This window comes from Thermobia domestica, chromosome 16 (genome assembly GCF_964235325.1).
Source record: "Thermobia domestica chromosome 16, izTheDome1.hap1.1, whole genome shotgun sequence".
NCBI classification, from domain to species: domain Eukaryota; kingdom Metazoa; phylum Arthropoda; class Insecta; order Zygentoma; family Lepismatidae; genus Thermobia; species Thermobia domestica.
In genome coordinates this window covers 157,361,792-157,378,575 of record NC_137469.1, presented here as the reverse complement: position 1 = coordinate 157,378,575, position 16,784 = coordinate 157,361,792, and positions in this window count along the sequence as shown.

Sequence of the window (16,784 nt, the reverse complement as noted above, 5' to 3'; positions counted from 1 at the left end):
GCGGAATGGTTAGCACGCTCGCTTCTGGTACGCGTGGTCCCGGGTTCGATTTCCGGTGGGAGCACAGTGGTTCCGACTAGTGCTGTTGAATTTTTGTGACATTTGCGGTTTTCGGTTTTTGAGAAAACCGATTTTCTGAAAACCGAAAACCGCAAATGCGGTTTTCAAAACCGAAACCGCAAAAGCGGTTTTCAAAACCGAAACCGCAAAAGCGGTTTTCGAAACCGAAACCGCAAAAGCGGTTTTCAAAACCGAAACCGCAAATGCGGTTTTCCAAACTGAAACCGAAAAGCGAAAGCCGCCCGAAACCGTGTTTGCGGTTTTATAAGGGACTGTCCTTTTCAAAGCAGAAACAATGTTTGCTGTTTTTAATTACACCTTTTAACAATTGTGAAAGCATCTATCGATCGAGACAAATGTATTGATTTATATGTGTGTTTTAACTTTTTTATTTGCTCCAAGACTATTATGGTAATATGTGCAGCACATTGCGAAAGGGATAATTCGATGGTTGTACAAGTCACAGCTAAATTAGGGTGACAAATAATGACGTTCGATCATTAGCTTTTTTTTTTTTTTTTAGTTATTTCTTTGACGACACTTTCAATGTACCTTTCGGCTGCAGGGAAGCAAACCCGGTGGACCCCACCTGATTTTCATATATGTTGTAAATTAGACCACCAGGAACACGAATCTGAAGGAATTTTGACATTTCGAATGTCGGAACTCAAGATATTCGAACATAAATTGACTATTGAAGCAAACTGGACCCCACCTGATTTTTATATATTTAGTAAAGTAGACCACAAGGAATACGTATCTGAAGGAATTTTGACATTCCGAATTTCGGAACTCGAGATATTCGAACATCAAGTGAAAACGGAAGCAAACTAGACCCCAACTGATTTTTATATATTTTGTAAACTAAATCACGAGAAACACGAATCTGAAGGAATTTTGACATTCCGAATTTCGGAACTCGAGATATTCGAACATAAAGTAACCAGGAAGCAAAAAGGACACTATTTGATTTTTATATATTTTGTAAACTGGACCAAAATTAGCAATTATCTGAACGAATTTTGACATTCCGATTTCCCGATCTCGAGATACTAGAACTTATACAGTAGTTTTATGTAATATGTATAAAAGTAACGAAGAAAGTTCTGTCGCTTTTTGACCTATGACTTAGAGCATCGATATGTCACCTAAGACGTACCTGGAAGATCAAAAACAGTACCCATCAGTATCAATGACCTTCTGCCAACGTTCGGGATGGGCATGGATTCCTTCGCGGTAGAACTTGGTTTGCCGTGAAGCGAAGAAGGTATCAAGTGCATTTAGCACCTCTACTACGGAGTTGAACTGGAGTCCTCTAAAGTGAGTGTCCAAGGAAAGGAACAGGTGATAACCGGACGGTATAATGTCCGGACAGTATGGCGGATGCAATAGTGTTTCCCATTCAAGGTGTAGGATGGTGTTCCGGCTCATTCTAGCTATGTGAGGCATAGCGTTGTCCCGTAATGGGGGAACCCCTTAGCGATTGAGAAGTGTTGGCTCCAGGGTTTTGAGTTTTTCTTGAACACGGCTCAACTGCTGACAGTAGACAGTTGCATTGATGTTCTTCTCTGACCGCCCGGTAGCAGTTCCCGATGCACGATGTCGTGAGCAGTCCACCAAACACACAGGAGGACTTTCTGGAACCGGAAACAAATCATCTGGGACACATAGACCCAACTTGTAGTGCTTCCCAAATTGATGGAGGTGCTGGCGAATGGTTTCTCGACTAACATTGAATGTTAGCACCAGTTCCTCACATGTCTGTTCGGCTCAATTGCTACCTGAAGATCCTCATTTTGTACATGTGTTGGTCTTCCGGCACGTGTGGTGCGTCTTTCGTGAGTGTTCCGTCGCCGTCCTTAAACTTGCTAAACCACCCTTGCACTGTCTGCGTAATCACGACACCCTCACCAAAGCCCTGAGGTATCTTCCGCCCCGCTACAGTGGCGTTTGATCCAAGTTGGAACTCGTACAGCATACACGCCCCTATGACACTCTGTGGAGGTTCCATATTCACTCCGTCCTTACATACGTTTACGTTGTAACTGAACTTCCACAACCAGGTAGAATGTCGGATATACCCACACCAACAACTGACCTTCGCCTTATCTCCATTCGCATTAAACTCACGGTATGAGGGTCAATTTTACACAGAATTTTACAAAAAGCGACAGAACTTTCTTGGTTACCTTTATATATCTCTCAGGACATAATATGTTTCGTATAGAGAATATTGTGTTTTTTTCATATAACGTCTATATTAAACTCTAAGTTTTAATATCTCGAGTTCCGGAGGTCGGAATGTCAAAACGCCTTCAGATTCGTGTTCCTCGTGATCTAGTTTACAAAATATATAAAAATCAGGGGAGATCCAATTTGCTTCCCTGCATCCTACTTTGCAAACGAAACAGTTTTCCAGAGTGTACATTTTGCTTCAAACTGAGTTCTGCCCTGGCTAAGAAACGTAAATTCGCTTCTATAAGAGTCTTTAAAGTTACACTTGAAATTGTCGTTCGGCATTCTTGTAGCTTGTGAAGGTATGAATAATTCAAGTATGTTTGTTACAACATCTACAAACGAATACTCATTCGTATAGAACCTCCAATACATTACATAGAAAACACATGAACTATACAAAGAAAACCATTGTGCATTAGAGCAGATCTCTTATTAGCAAATGATTCTGTACACGCGCACTGCTCAGATAGCCCAGAGCTTGAGCCTGAGAGCGAGTCCAAATTTAACTCAATCGCGATTGAGATTGTCAAAGGTGTAGCGGTTTACGTTGAATATACCATACCAACCCTTTATCAACTAAGTCCTCTTAGATTTCTCTCCAATCCCAAAAAGCGGGTGGTTTTTCGTGATTAAGATATGTTTAAGTGGGGGACGAATATATAACCTGAAAATCGGGTGGTACCCGCTAAAATAGGGTAATAAGCCAACACTCAATAGAAATAAGGTATATCCCTATTTAAGATCACTACACATGCAACTCATGAAATTCAATTTGAAATATCATCCACTTAGACTGACATCTTTTATATTATTATTACTCTTTCCCCATATTTTTAAAAATAGTACTGCCACTCTTTCTTTTGTTAACAAAAAGGCACCACCTCCCTTTCTTAATATAAAGAAAGAGAAAAGAAAGAAAGAAAATCTCTATCACAATACATAATTTTATTGTTGATTTATTGCCACTCCGATAAATGTGAATGTTGTGGTTTTGCATGTGTCGACTGGCTTCTTATCGAAAGTCCCAGACACCTGCAATAGTTTATACTAGACGGAAACACCGATCATATTTTATTCTGTATCTTTTTACTTCCCAATAACGATAGCCGTGCCTCTTTGAGAAATTGCAACTTTTTTTTTTTTTTATCCTGCCAATTGTAAAAGTATAGAATTTCCCTACACTTTAGGACATTTTAAGAAAAAATACCTTCTTTTCCTTCTGCAAATTTTGATCCTTTTTCCCTAAGCCGCCGAGGGAAATTTCCCTCCATCTGGCAACTGAGAGCCGGTGTGGGGAAAGATTCTTTGCTGTTTTCTCGTCGTTACTTGATATTAGTGCTGTAGAATTTTTGACATTTTCCGTTTTCAAAACCGAAACCGCAAAAGCGATTTTCAAAACCGAAACCGCAAAAGCGGTTTTCAAAACCGAAACCGCAAATGCGGTTTTCGAAACCGAAACCGCAAAAGCGGTTTTCGAAACCGAAACCGCAAAAGCGGTTTTCAAAACCGAAACCGCAAATGCGGTTTTCAAAACCGAAACCGCAAAAGCGGTTTTCGAAACCGAAACCGCAAAAGCGGTTTTCAAAACCGAAACCGCAAATGCGGTTTTCAAAACCGAAACCGCAAAAGCGGTTTTCAAAACCGAAACCGCAAAAGCGGTTTTCAAAACCGACATTTCGGTTTTATGAAATTTTACTTTTTTCAAAAACCGGTTTTCGGTTTTTTCAAAAACCGATTTCGACAGCACTAGTTCCGACCCCACGTTAAACTGTAGGTCCTGTCCTTAGGACGCCAACATCCCATGAAAGGCAATGGGAAACCACCATCGGTTAATCTTGCCCAGGGATCTTCGGGTCAAGGACCTGCCTTACGGCAGAACACTAAATCACCATCATCACAAATCACCATCATGGAAATAGTTTTTTTCTTTTTCTTTCTTTTCTTTCTTTTTCTTTCTTTCTTTCTTTCTTTTTTTTTGTTTGGGAGTGAACTTTTTCGACAGCAATATCGAATTAATGATTTTTTAGTTAGTTTTGAACAAAAGTTCATCGATTTGTGACACTGGAACATAGGGTTACAAAAAAATCATAACCTAATATATACATTATATATATATATATATATATATATATATATATATATATATATATATATATATATATATATATATATATATATATATATACAATAGTGTCTCGCTTAGCCAACATATATATTCAGTTGTAGCTCTTTATTACTACAATATAAGTACACATTTACATCTTCAAAGTTGACATCTTCGGAACATACAAACACTTGTTCCACCGCTGCTACAATTGGTGAAAACACGGAACAAAGGTCTCTTTTAGTATGTTTCGAAGTTCAACCGTCGCATCGGTTTTGATCTCTTCTACGTTGGTGAAACGGAAAAGGCCCATTTTTAGCTTAGGTAAGAGCCAAACATCCGATGGTACTAAACTGTTTTTAAGGCTATCAAACCCTCTGAATTAGATATTCCCCAATTTGCACATGAACTTAATGTTTACGCGTTGCTCGATCTGAGAAATTGAACCAACTGATCTCTACACACTTCTCTGTTTAGCTACACTATTCGTACACTGCCTGTTAAGACGTGTTCACAACTGTTAAATTCAGAAATTAGGTAACCTAGGGATTGTGTTGCACAAGATTCATTGTGATTGCATCACAAATGCCAAAACTACATCATCATTAAGGAAACTTTTGACTGCTCTTCGTATATCTATCTATCTATATATATATATATATATATATATATATATATATATATATATATACGTGTACCTAAAGTTCATTCAACGAACTTTCTGATCCTGATGTAATTGTATTACTCCAGGATTGCAGAATTGTATAACTCCGCCAGTCATCGGATGATTGGCTATCGGTCAGCGCTTCTTTCGAGAAGCACGTGCTTGTACCCTGTCGATGTTTGACTTATTCCCCGCATGTGACCATATTGTTAACTGTGATTCGCGCTAAAGTTGGGTCAAAACCACTTTCAATGCATGCGTATTCTCTTTTATTGCATTAATTCAATTTAGTTCTTAGATAAAGTGTTGTTTCTGTTGTCTAATTCTAAGGAATTTTGGTAATGAGCCTTATAAGCAAGGACTATTTTCTTCCGCCGCATGGGTGTTCTAAGGCTCTCTAACCAATAAAATCAAACAATCACCACGTGTATTTGTTTACATGAGGTACTGAACGTTCCTTGAATAAACTTTAGGTAGAAAATGATAAATCCAAAAGACAGAAGAATGTAGTACAAATCCTTATCTGCAAAGGCTACTATAATGGCCCTACTCAATGAGCTCTCAAAGTACAAACAGAAGGATAGTATTAGCACCCCATTTGATTGATTGATTGGATTTAGATTTATCGTCTCTTTCAGTACTAAGGCTATATGAGACATGGATCTACAACTTCATACGGAATACCAACCACATAAGTAACCATGGGGAATAGAAATCGAGTTTCCTGCACCAAGGGTGTGTGCTGTAACCACGTAGCTACGAGGAAGACCTTAATTATTATTGTCTTTTAATGACTGAATAGAGTGTTGTTCACATATTATTTATTGCATATTGCTATGCTCACATTGATGTATTTGAGATGATATTCCTGTTTATTTGAATTGAAGAACAAAGTGCCGTATACATCGCTTCAGTGTGTTTTAATAAACAACTTCTGAGTGTGGAATTTCATCTAAGAAATACACAGTATTGGTCTTAATGAAGAAATTGGGAACAAGAGAATCTATGTTAAAAGAGTGTGACAACTATTGCATATTTCGCTTACGTTAGCCAACATGACATATATTTCAACTCAGCTGAAGCAGTGATCTAGAAATCATTAGCCGTTTGTCTCTAGAGGTGACACCTACTTCAATTGTCAAAGAATACCTAAAATAACTAAACTAAACTAACTAAAATAACTAAACTAACTAACTAAAATAACTAAACTTAGGTTTTATAGAATTACTGGTGTTCAAGGAATGAGCACAATTCTTCAGCAATCATAAAATTGGTTGCATTCATGTATAGAAATGTTAAAAAGTGAAAGATCGTTTAAAGAATCTGAAAATTTTCATGGCTCAGAAAATTTTCAGTGCTATGTAGAAACAAGTGAAACAATTTTCCATGAATCGAAATATTTTCTGTCTTATATGGAAAAATTGAAGAACTTTTTATGAGTCGGAAAATTTTCATCATTTTGAAGCAAAAAGTAAAACAACTTTTTGTGAATCAGATAGTTTTATTGCTCTGTAGAAACAAGTGGAAAAAACTTTTCATAATGCGGACAATTTTGAATATTATGTATAGTGATGTTTGGTGGAAAATTTTCCACTATATTTAACTGCACATAGAGCTACAAAATTGAATTTCTGTAGAGGAAAGTTAGTCAGCAACAAATTATAATTTTCCAATTAGCTTTCGGGAACCGGAAAAGTTTCTAACATTTCAAGTTGGGAAGTAAAATTTTACACAATGTTTCTCTCTCTCTCTTCCTTTGCGAGCTCCTTCGTTGCTAAGCGGTTAGCATACGCGCCTTTGACATACAAGACCTGGCTTCGATTCCCAGCGGGAGCTCATGTAGTTCGGATTCCACGTTAATCAGTTGGTCCCGTCTTATATAGTTTCGCTGCTGAAAGGAACGTTAAACTCAAAATAAACTCAATTCAACTCCTCTCTCTGTATCTCTCTCTCTCTGTATATGCAAAGTGTAGAAAACATACATTGAGTTCGTAGAGTACAAATATCCCATTCTATTATTTAAAATTTCAATTTATTAAAAATCATATTTTCCGATTCATAAAATCATACTCCACTTATTCCTACATCGTTGTTTAGCCGTAAAATTTATTGGTAATAAATATTGTCTTAAAAAGTTTCATTAAGTGAAAATCTAATGATTCTTCATTTCAACAAATAAAACACAGAGGATGTCTGATGAAGAGGACGTTAGGTCCTTGAAACTGTAACATTGTAAGTATAGTTTTTAATATATTTCATTCTGCTCTGGTCAGAACTGTGTTTTATTTGTTACTCTACTTATCCAGAGCCATGGAGTTTGTTCATTCTTCATTTCAAGAATGTTTCAAAAACTTCAATGCGTTCTTCCCTCAGAATCCACCTTTGATCTTACAATATTAGATTTCGTCAGTGTACTACGCACAAGACGGTTTTCTCATAGCTTTACTACTTTTATAGATTTACATACTGCAACATTTATAAATAGGTAGATATAATATAAAGTGCCTACTGTAAATTTTTGACTACCCAAAATTCGAGTTTAAGTAACTCATGAAAGCAAATACTGACCATTTTCTGGAAATAAACATTTATTTATTCATATACTCATTCAGAAGAGTATAACTAATAAGGAAGCTGATTTGTGTAGTTGTTCTTCCAATAAAATAATAAAAGAAACATAAAAAGCTGCAGTACTAGCGCTGCGTTCTAAAAGCAATGGTAGTTTTACAATACAAATATCTGCTCTAAGATGTTGATTATACAAAATTACAATATTGAAATTATGATTTACGAGTGTTAAACACAATAAAATCATTTTTTCGTATTTTCTGTTCCAAAAATAATCTTCATAAGGAACTTTTATGTAGTTATTTCATTACATAGGCAGGCCTACATGTGAAGAAATAGTGGAATTTTCTGTTTCTGAAATTGATAAATTCACAAAGGTTTCTTTTCAATTTCTTGTTACATTTTAAATATTGGAATGGGATATTTGTTCTCTACGAACTCGATGTATGTTCCCTGCTCTTTACACACACACACACACAGAGAGAGAGAGAAACACTATAGTTTTACTTCCAAACTTGAAATATTATAAAATTTTCTGGTTTCCGAAAGTTAATTGGAAAATGACAATTTGTTGCTGTCTAACTTTCCTCTACAGGAATTGAATTTTATAGCTGAATGTGCATTTAAATATAGTGGAAAATTTTCCACCAAAATCACTATACTTAATATTCAAAATTGTCCGCATTATGAAAAGTTTTTTCACTTGTTTCTATATCGTGATGAAAATTTTCCGATCTATGAAAATTCCTTTCACTTGTTTCTACAGAGCAATAAAACTTTCCGACTCACAAAAATTTGTTTTACTTTTTGCTTCAAAATGACGAAAATTTTCCGATTCATAAAAAGTTCTTCAATTTTTCCATATAAGACAGAAAATATTTCGAGTCATGAAAAATTGTTTCACTTGTTCCTACATAGTACTGAAAATTGTCTGAGCCATGAAAATTTTCAGATTCTTTAAACGATCTTTCACTTTTTAACATTTCTATACATGATTTCAATCAATTTTATGAATACTGAGGAATTGTTATTTGATCACTGATAATTGTTAAGAACGGAAAATTTTCCGGCAAAATATAGAAAAAAAAAATTCCACCTCACATCACGGCTAAACAACGATGTAGGAATAAGTGGAGTATGTTTTTATGAATCGGAAAATTTTCATCACCGGTTCCACCCATCTGGATACGATTAACTCTCAGAATATACGTGCATTGGTTTAGTGTATTTACATACTGTGTATGAAAACGCCTATCATGGGCGTTTCTGGTATGTAAAAATTGAGGAGAACGTCTACAACAAAGAATGCTTGTAAACATGAACGAAATTATCGTCAAGATCGTGACTTAAATGGAAAACTACTTAAGCTAGCGGGGTTTGGTTTCTACCTCTACCAGTACAATTAATCATAATTATCTTTTATCAGTGGTAGGTCATTTGTCGCCTCATTAGAAGTTTCTATATACTCTGATTCTAGGGGAACTTGCTCTTTATGTAGGAATTATACCACTATCTATTAATCCTATATTTCTCAAACTTCCTTGTTTCCCTTTCATCATACCTTCTAGCTAGTAAAATACGATGAATTTGATTATGTTTTTCCGTCTAATGAGGTTCAAGTATATTTATGAACGTCGTGATGAGGGAATTTTGTACTCTTCACGATAAGGGTTTTGGATATTGCAAAGTTCAAGAGTCTAACATCTCTTGTTTCCTACAATCGGTTTGAAAATGTCCTCGCGTCCTACCCCCTAATCCCCTAACATAATAATTTTCATATAGTATCGCGGGAATTGGTCAAATATCATTTTCACTTCTTCCTAAAAACTGTCTTTTATATTGTCATCCTTATCTTTTGTAGGGGCATGTACAGTCCGCAGCAAAAAACGTGCAACACGAGCATGTAAGTTTATTGTGAAACGACGAAGTCTTTTGCTCCGAAACAAGTGTGCAGGTGAGAACGGCGAGATTTCTCCTGGCGTGATTCGTGCCACTTAAACGTTATGTTGATTACCTGGGCTGTTAGGCGTAGTTTCACAATAAACTTACATGCTTATGTTGCAGTTTTTTGCTGCGGATTGTACATTCAGGGGCGGATTAAGGCTTTAGGGGGCCCTATGTTGTGAATAATTCTAGCGCATGCATTTTCTTATTAGGAAATAAGGGTCATGTTGTAAAATCCTTCATTACTACATCCTCCCATCTTAATGTCATTATTGATTGAGGATAAGAATGCTGTTGCTATATTAGATTCTGCTTTGCAGATATCAATAATTACAGAAAATTTAGTTTCAGCTAAGGCTAAGATATTAAATATCAACACACGAATAAAAAGAATCACTCAGAGTTCTCTTTTAATAAGCAAAATAGCAATTTTACGTTTCAAAATTGATGGGAAAACATTTCATCATGCTTTTCGGTGTTAAGTAATTTTTCCCAAGACATGTTAAGGAATGACTTTTTAGTATTTCAGAGAGCCCAAATTGATTTGAATAGGAGTGTTTTATTGTTAAGGAGATTTGGAAAACCTCTTAGATTTGCTCTAAGTAATGACAGACATATTTCAAAGGAATTGCCACCATTATTTGGTTTATAATAGAGGCCCAAAATAGCTCACTCCTTCACAAAATAAGTATCGTGAAGACGCTGGTGGAAGAAGACTTACCTCTAGCGATACCGCAGGCGTAGCGAGCGAGGGGGGAGGAATTGTATGAGTCTGAAGCCTATAAGCTGATTACTATATTTTAGTATTAAAGAGAGGATTTTGTGGGGTCCCCCTGAGCCTGGGCCCCATTGGCTCCGCCCTTAATCCGCTTCTGTGTACATTTAAAACAATAATGTCACACCACCTACTTTTAAGAATAATAAAAGAAATTCTATCATTAACAAATTCAACCCGCTTAATTGCTGATATTCGTTTGTGAATGAAAAAGCCTCTTCCTAGTTGGTGAGTTTTATTTCCTCTCCTGTAAAAGAACGTAAATTTCCGGACGTCTCAGTTCCATACCGAACTTCCTGAACTCCTACTAGGTCCATCCTGTATTTCTCTAACTCGTTACGGATTTTAACGTGCCTGCTCTATAAAGACTTCTAATATTCCATGTTCCAAATCTCATGTCCATTTTATTTTGCTGAGGCCGTGCCAAGTTGTCAGTCCTGGTCCGAGGTTTCTGTAAATGTTTCTGAACAAGTAGCTACTTTTTTTTTTTTTTTTTTTTTTTTTTTTTTTACATGGTGATGTTGTTAGCCTCACACCAAATCCTCAAGCTGGAGGACCAATCCTTATCGTCTGTCCGCGACTGCTTATTCAGTATATTCGCAGCTAACCTCTATATCTAAAGGCCTTTTCCTCGACCCGCAACCTGAGGACGCGCCATGCCGTAGTGACAGGAACCCAATCCGTTAATATTAGTATGGACAATTCAGGGTCAACCTTCGAGTCATATTGAAATTGATACTTACGCTTACTTTCAATAAACCACCTCCTCCACCACCTTCTTTCCATAGTAATACAGGGTGGCCAGTTCCTAATGATATATCTCAAAATGGGGGTGTGCAGGCACTAGGTATCTTAATCTTCGAAATAATTATGGACGTCTTTTCAATATTAGAAATCAACACCAAAAATGACTGGAAATTCACGGAATCCAAACTTGAATTTATTTTTACAAAATGAACAATCGAATCCGCAAAATCAGGGTATAGGTTCTGTTTTTTTTTTTTTTTTTCAGTTCTTCTGGCGTTTCTGAAGATAGCAATTCCCAGTGTGAACATAATTTAATGGTGAAATATACATTTAATGGAACATATGGATTTTTGGAAACAAAGTTCAGAGATATAAATATGTTTGATGGTTACAACAGTTCACAGGTTTTCGAACTCTTGTCAAAAACTTAACAAATATTGTTGGAAAGAAGTTATTCTCTTAGTATGATAGCTAAATGCGAAGTTGCTTTCCTTCGAAGGAATTTGTCAGCTTTGAATGATAACACGAATTGGGAAAGTTTCCGAAATAATTTAACTAAATTTTTAACGCCAGTATGCGTACACTCCTTGGCAAATAACAGAGTTTATTGTAAGCAACGATTAACTGAGCTTATGAATCAATATGTGAAATCTGTATTCATTGCAATGAATGTGTTGTGGATTGATGCTCCTTAATTAGATCTTGTTAATATAATATTAAAAGGGGTAAATCCTAACCAGCGGTAACATATGCTTAATACTTATGTACTCCCATGCGCAAAAAATATTGCGCGTATACTGTAACTCACGATTTTTCGCAATTATTCCATTTTCCTTATGTTTATGGGTAAAATTCAGTTATTAGTATGTGGAGATAATACGAGGGCTGCTCTATATATTTCTGGCCTAATAATGAAAATACGAATATTTATCAACGAAAATGGTTTTATTGTTTTTCAAAATATTCTCCATCAAGATTTATACACTTTTGCATGCGCTCAAACCAATTTTCGAAGCACTTTTTCCACTCCGATTGAGACACCTCCAAAACATGGTTTTTGAATGCTTCAACAGCATTTTCTGGCGACGAAAATCGTTGACCACGCATTTTTTTCTTGATGTGTGGGAATAAAAAGAAGTCATTGGGTGCCAAGTCAGGGCTGTACGGCGGATGACCCATCACTTCGACGTTTTGGCCGGTCAAAAATGCGCTGGTTTGAGCCGATGTGTGAGAGCTCGCATTGTCATGGTGCACAATGATTCGTCTTCTCTTGTTCATTTTTCGAATTTCTCCGAAGACTTCAGGCAAACAAATGGTGGTGTACCACTCAGAATTGACCGTCCTACGTTGCTCAAGCGGAACAGTCGCCACATGACCAGTTATGCCGAAGAAACAGGCGACCATTTGCTTCGAAGTGCTTCTTCCACGAACAACTTTCGTTGGATTTGGCTCGTCTTGGAAGACCCACACGGTCGATTGCTGTTTTGTTTCGGGCTCATACGCATAGATCCATGATTCGTCACCTGTGACGATCTTATAAACGTCTTTTGAAGCACCGCGATCGTATTTTTTCAGCATTTCTTTACACCAATCCACACGAGCTTTCTTTTGAGCGATTGTCAAATTGTGCGGGATCCAACGAGAACAAACCTTTTTTACGGCCAGGTGTTCATGCAATATCGAATGTATGCTGGTGGAAGAAATGCCTAGGCATGCCTCTATCTCACGGTAAGTCACATGACGGTCTTGCATTATCAGTTCACGTACGGCATCGATGTTTTCTGGCACAACGGCTGTTTTTGGACGACCTTCACGGAATTCGTCTTTGAGCGAGCGTCGGCCACGATTGAATTCGTTGTACCAGTTTTTCACAGTGCTATAGGATGGTGCTTCGTCGCCATACAAAGATTTAAGTTCATCGATGCACTCTTGTCGTGATAATCCACGTCGAAAGTTGTGAAAAATGATCGCACGAAAATGTTCACGAGTTAATTCCATTTTTTTGCCAAGTTGATTTCTTCAAGTACCTGTAAAAGAAAAAAAAATTGTCGTAAGTCAAAAAGTTCTGAGTACATTTATGCTACAAAATGTCAAACTTTCCAATGGAAATGTCAGATTGCACCTGGCAACACTTAGTGTTGCCTAGGCCAGAAATATATATAGCAACCTACGTAGAAAGCAATCCATCTAAGGAGATATTTCCAAAAAATATAATAAAATAATAAAAATATAAGCAAAAAACAAAATTATGTTCGGTTTTGTGTATACTGGCAATAATGTTTTCGAGGGATTTTTTGCAGTAGCACAGCACGATTGCAGAGGGAATAACTTTAGTTGAATTAAGGAACTGGAAAGTGGACTAATATATTGCATTTATTGGCTTAAATCTAGGGTGTAAATTGTCTACCAAATATAAATTAGCTTCTGTAACCAAGATGTTATACGGAAGTTAGAAACAAAGAGAAAAACTGTTGTCTTAAGTTTGGAAGTGACATGCTCTATAGGCATGAGCATTTATTTGTTAAGAAAAAGACAGGCAACTAAAGGTAGTCTGTGTGGTCAAGTGGGTAGAGTGGCGGACTAGTAATTCTTATATTGTTTTGACACCAGATCGAATCCCATGCCATCCCATCCAATTTTTTCTTTAAAAAACATTGTAGAAAGTGTATAATTTTTATGTTAATAAAAACTGAAACAATACAATAATGAAATAACTTTTTGTTTCCTCTGATGACGTATTTATTTAGAATTAGTGTACTATTAGTAATAGCGATTGCTTTCAGTTTATGCTGTTGTATAGCTTCTTTTATCATGCTCTTTTCTTGAAAAAAAATTGTCTCCAATAAAGTATGAAAAATATATATAGACAGAAACAGACATCTTAGTATCAAACGTGATTTATCGTGATGAAATAAACAAGTTTCCCGTTATTAAAAAAGAAAACTTATAAGGCAAGATGTGCGATCATACCCACAAATTTAGCTAGTGGGTGAAAGATGTTTTCGGCACAAATATTTTACAGGTCTAGGTGCATGAAACACCAATACGCCATGGTCTTGACCTTCGTTTATTTCACATTATTATCCGACATATCATAGCAAGTAAAAAGCAGCATCAATCGGCAAGAAAAACTGCAAGTTGTGGTCTTAGTCTGTTTTTGGTGCTCCGGACTCGATCGCCTAGCACGCCCGTCTATACCTTGACTCATACGTCTATCATTCAGTGCAGGCAAATATCCAGCTTTACTTTTCGGAGGGGGCCCGACACGAGAGCTCGTAAGCACGTAATTCTAATGTTTCAAAAATATCAATAATAATAATATCAATAATAATAATAATAATAATAATAATAATAATAATAATAATAATAATAATAATAATAATAATAATAATAATAATAATGCAACAGTTCTTTGCATTCCGGCGTTCTCTCTTTCCGGCATTTCTCTTAAACATTTCTTACTTTTCATTTATGAACCGGTCAAACTGCATTCTAACACAAACGAAATCAAAAAAAAAATATTTTCTAGAGACATGTAAGGAAAACTGTCTGCTACGTATATCACATAACAAAAATAGCAAATGGCAATGAGTGTATCGTTCTAATACAGTAATGTTATAAACAGAACGGAAATGAAATTGTAATCCCATTTAAAAGTGTTCTTTAATTCCACCTGGTATCAATGGCATTACGGTATATTCTTACAAGTAACACTTCCCAAGTGTAACACTCCGATTTTGATAAAATTTGACAGGCAGATACTACACATAAAATAAACGAATACATGTTTTTTTTTTTTATTTTCTGCGGAAAAACGGTTTTAGGGGGCAAAAGCCCTCACCCAAAATTTTGAAAGTTAACGCCCGAAAGACAAAAAAAAAGGTGGACCAAAGTGAACGAAATTGTGCACAGATATGGCAGACGTAAAATGAAGGAATACGTGTTTTGTATTTTTCTGGAAAAACGGTTAGGTGGGACACAAACCCCTCCAAACCTTTGATCATGAAATATCAAAAGTGCTAGTAACAATATGTCTGATGTGTGTAAAGGACGAAGAATTCCAACGACACTTTGTGTATGGACAATACGCAAAAACTAAACGAATACATGTTTTTTTTTATTTTCTGCGAAAAAAATGGTTTTAGGGGACAAAAGCCTCCATCCAAAATTTTGAAAGTTTACGCCCGAAAGGCAAGAAGAAGTGAACCGAAATGAATGAAATTGTGGAAAGATATTGCAGACGAAAAATGAGGGAATACGGGTTTCGTATTTTCCTGAAAAAAAAAGAAGAAAAACGTTTGGGTGGGACACAGACCCCTCCAAAACTTTGATCGTGAAATATCAAAAGTGCTAATAATAGTATGTCAGAAGTGCTTAAAGGACATGAATAATTTGAACGACACATTGTGTAGGGACAATACGCAAAAAACAAACGAATACGGGTTTATTTTCTGGGAAAAAATGGTTTTAGGGGGCAGAATTCCCCACCCAAAATTTTGAAATCGTGTATAGATATTCTAGACGTAAATTGAGGTAATTGTGTTTCGTATTTTCCTGGAAAAAAAGCGGTTGAGTGAGGAGCGGACCTTCTAAGCTGTTGATTACGAAATATTAAAAGTGCAAATAAGTATACGTCAGAAGTTCCTAAAGAGTATGGAGAATTGCAACGAAATTTCGTATAGGGACAATTTGCAAAACAATAAATGAAATGCGTTTTAATTTGTACAACAAAACAGTGTTGGGGCCTAGAGCCCCTCCAAAATAAATAAATAAATAAATAAATATTACCGTAAAAGTGCAGGAAGGAATGGACCGAAGCAAATGAAATTGTGTGTAGATATTGTATAGACTGTATATAAAATAAGGACTTTCGTGTTTTTAAGATGTCCCTATCAATTTTGGCACATCAACAACAAACAGGAAATTAATCGGCACGTGTTTTTGTTTATGCGGAAAAACATTATAAGGGTTAAAGTTGCCTCGTGATATACTACAAAATACGCTAACTGTTTGTGCTTGTTGTTGATCTGCCAAATTTGAAGAAATCTGATGGAGACGCTTGTGAAACACGAGAGGCTTTATTTTTCATATCCAATATCTACAGACAATTTCATTCGCTTCGGTCCTCTCCTTCCGACACTCAACGCCTCGGTCCACTCAACAGTTTTTTTTTTTTTTTTGTTTTTTTCAAGAAAATACGAAGCACGTATTCCCTCATCTTACCTCTACAACATTTGTGAACAATTTCATTCAGTTCGGTCCATTTCTTCTTGCCTTTCTTGCGTCCAATTTCAAAATTCTGGGTGGGACCTTTTGCCCCTAAAACCGTTTTTTCGCTGGAAATAAAAAAGCCGTATTTGTTTATTTTTTTGCTTATTGTACTAACACAAAGTTTTGTTCCAATTCTTCGTGTAAATTTAGGCACTTCTGGCATACTGTTATTAGCACTTTTGATATTTCATGATCAAAGGTTTGGAGGGGTCTGTGCCCCACCTAGCTGTTTTTTTCAGGAAAATACAAAACACGTATTTCCTAATTTTATGTCCGCAATATCTGTTCACAATTTCGTTCACTTTGGTCCACTTGTTTTTGCCTTTCGGGCGTCAACTTTCAAAATTTTGGGTGAGGGCTTTTGCCCCCTAAAACCGTTTTTCAGCAAAAAATAAAGAAGCACTTATTTGTTT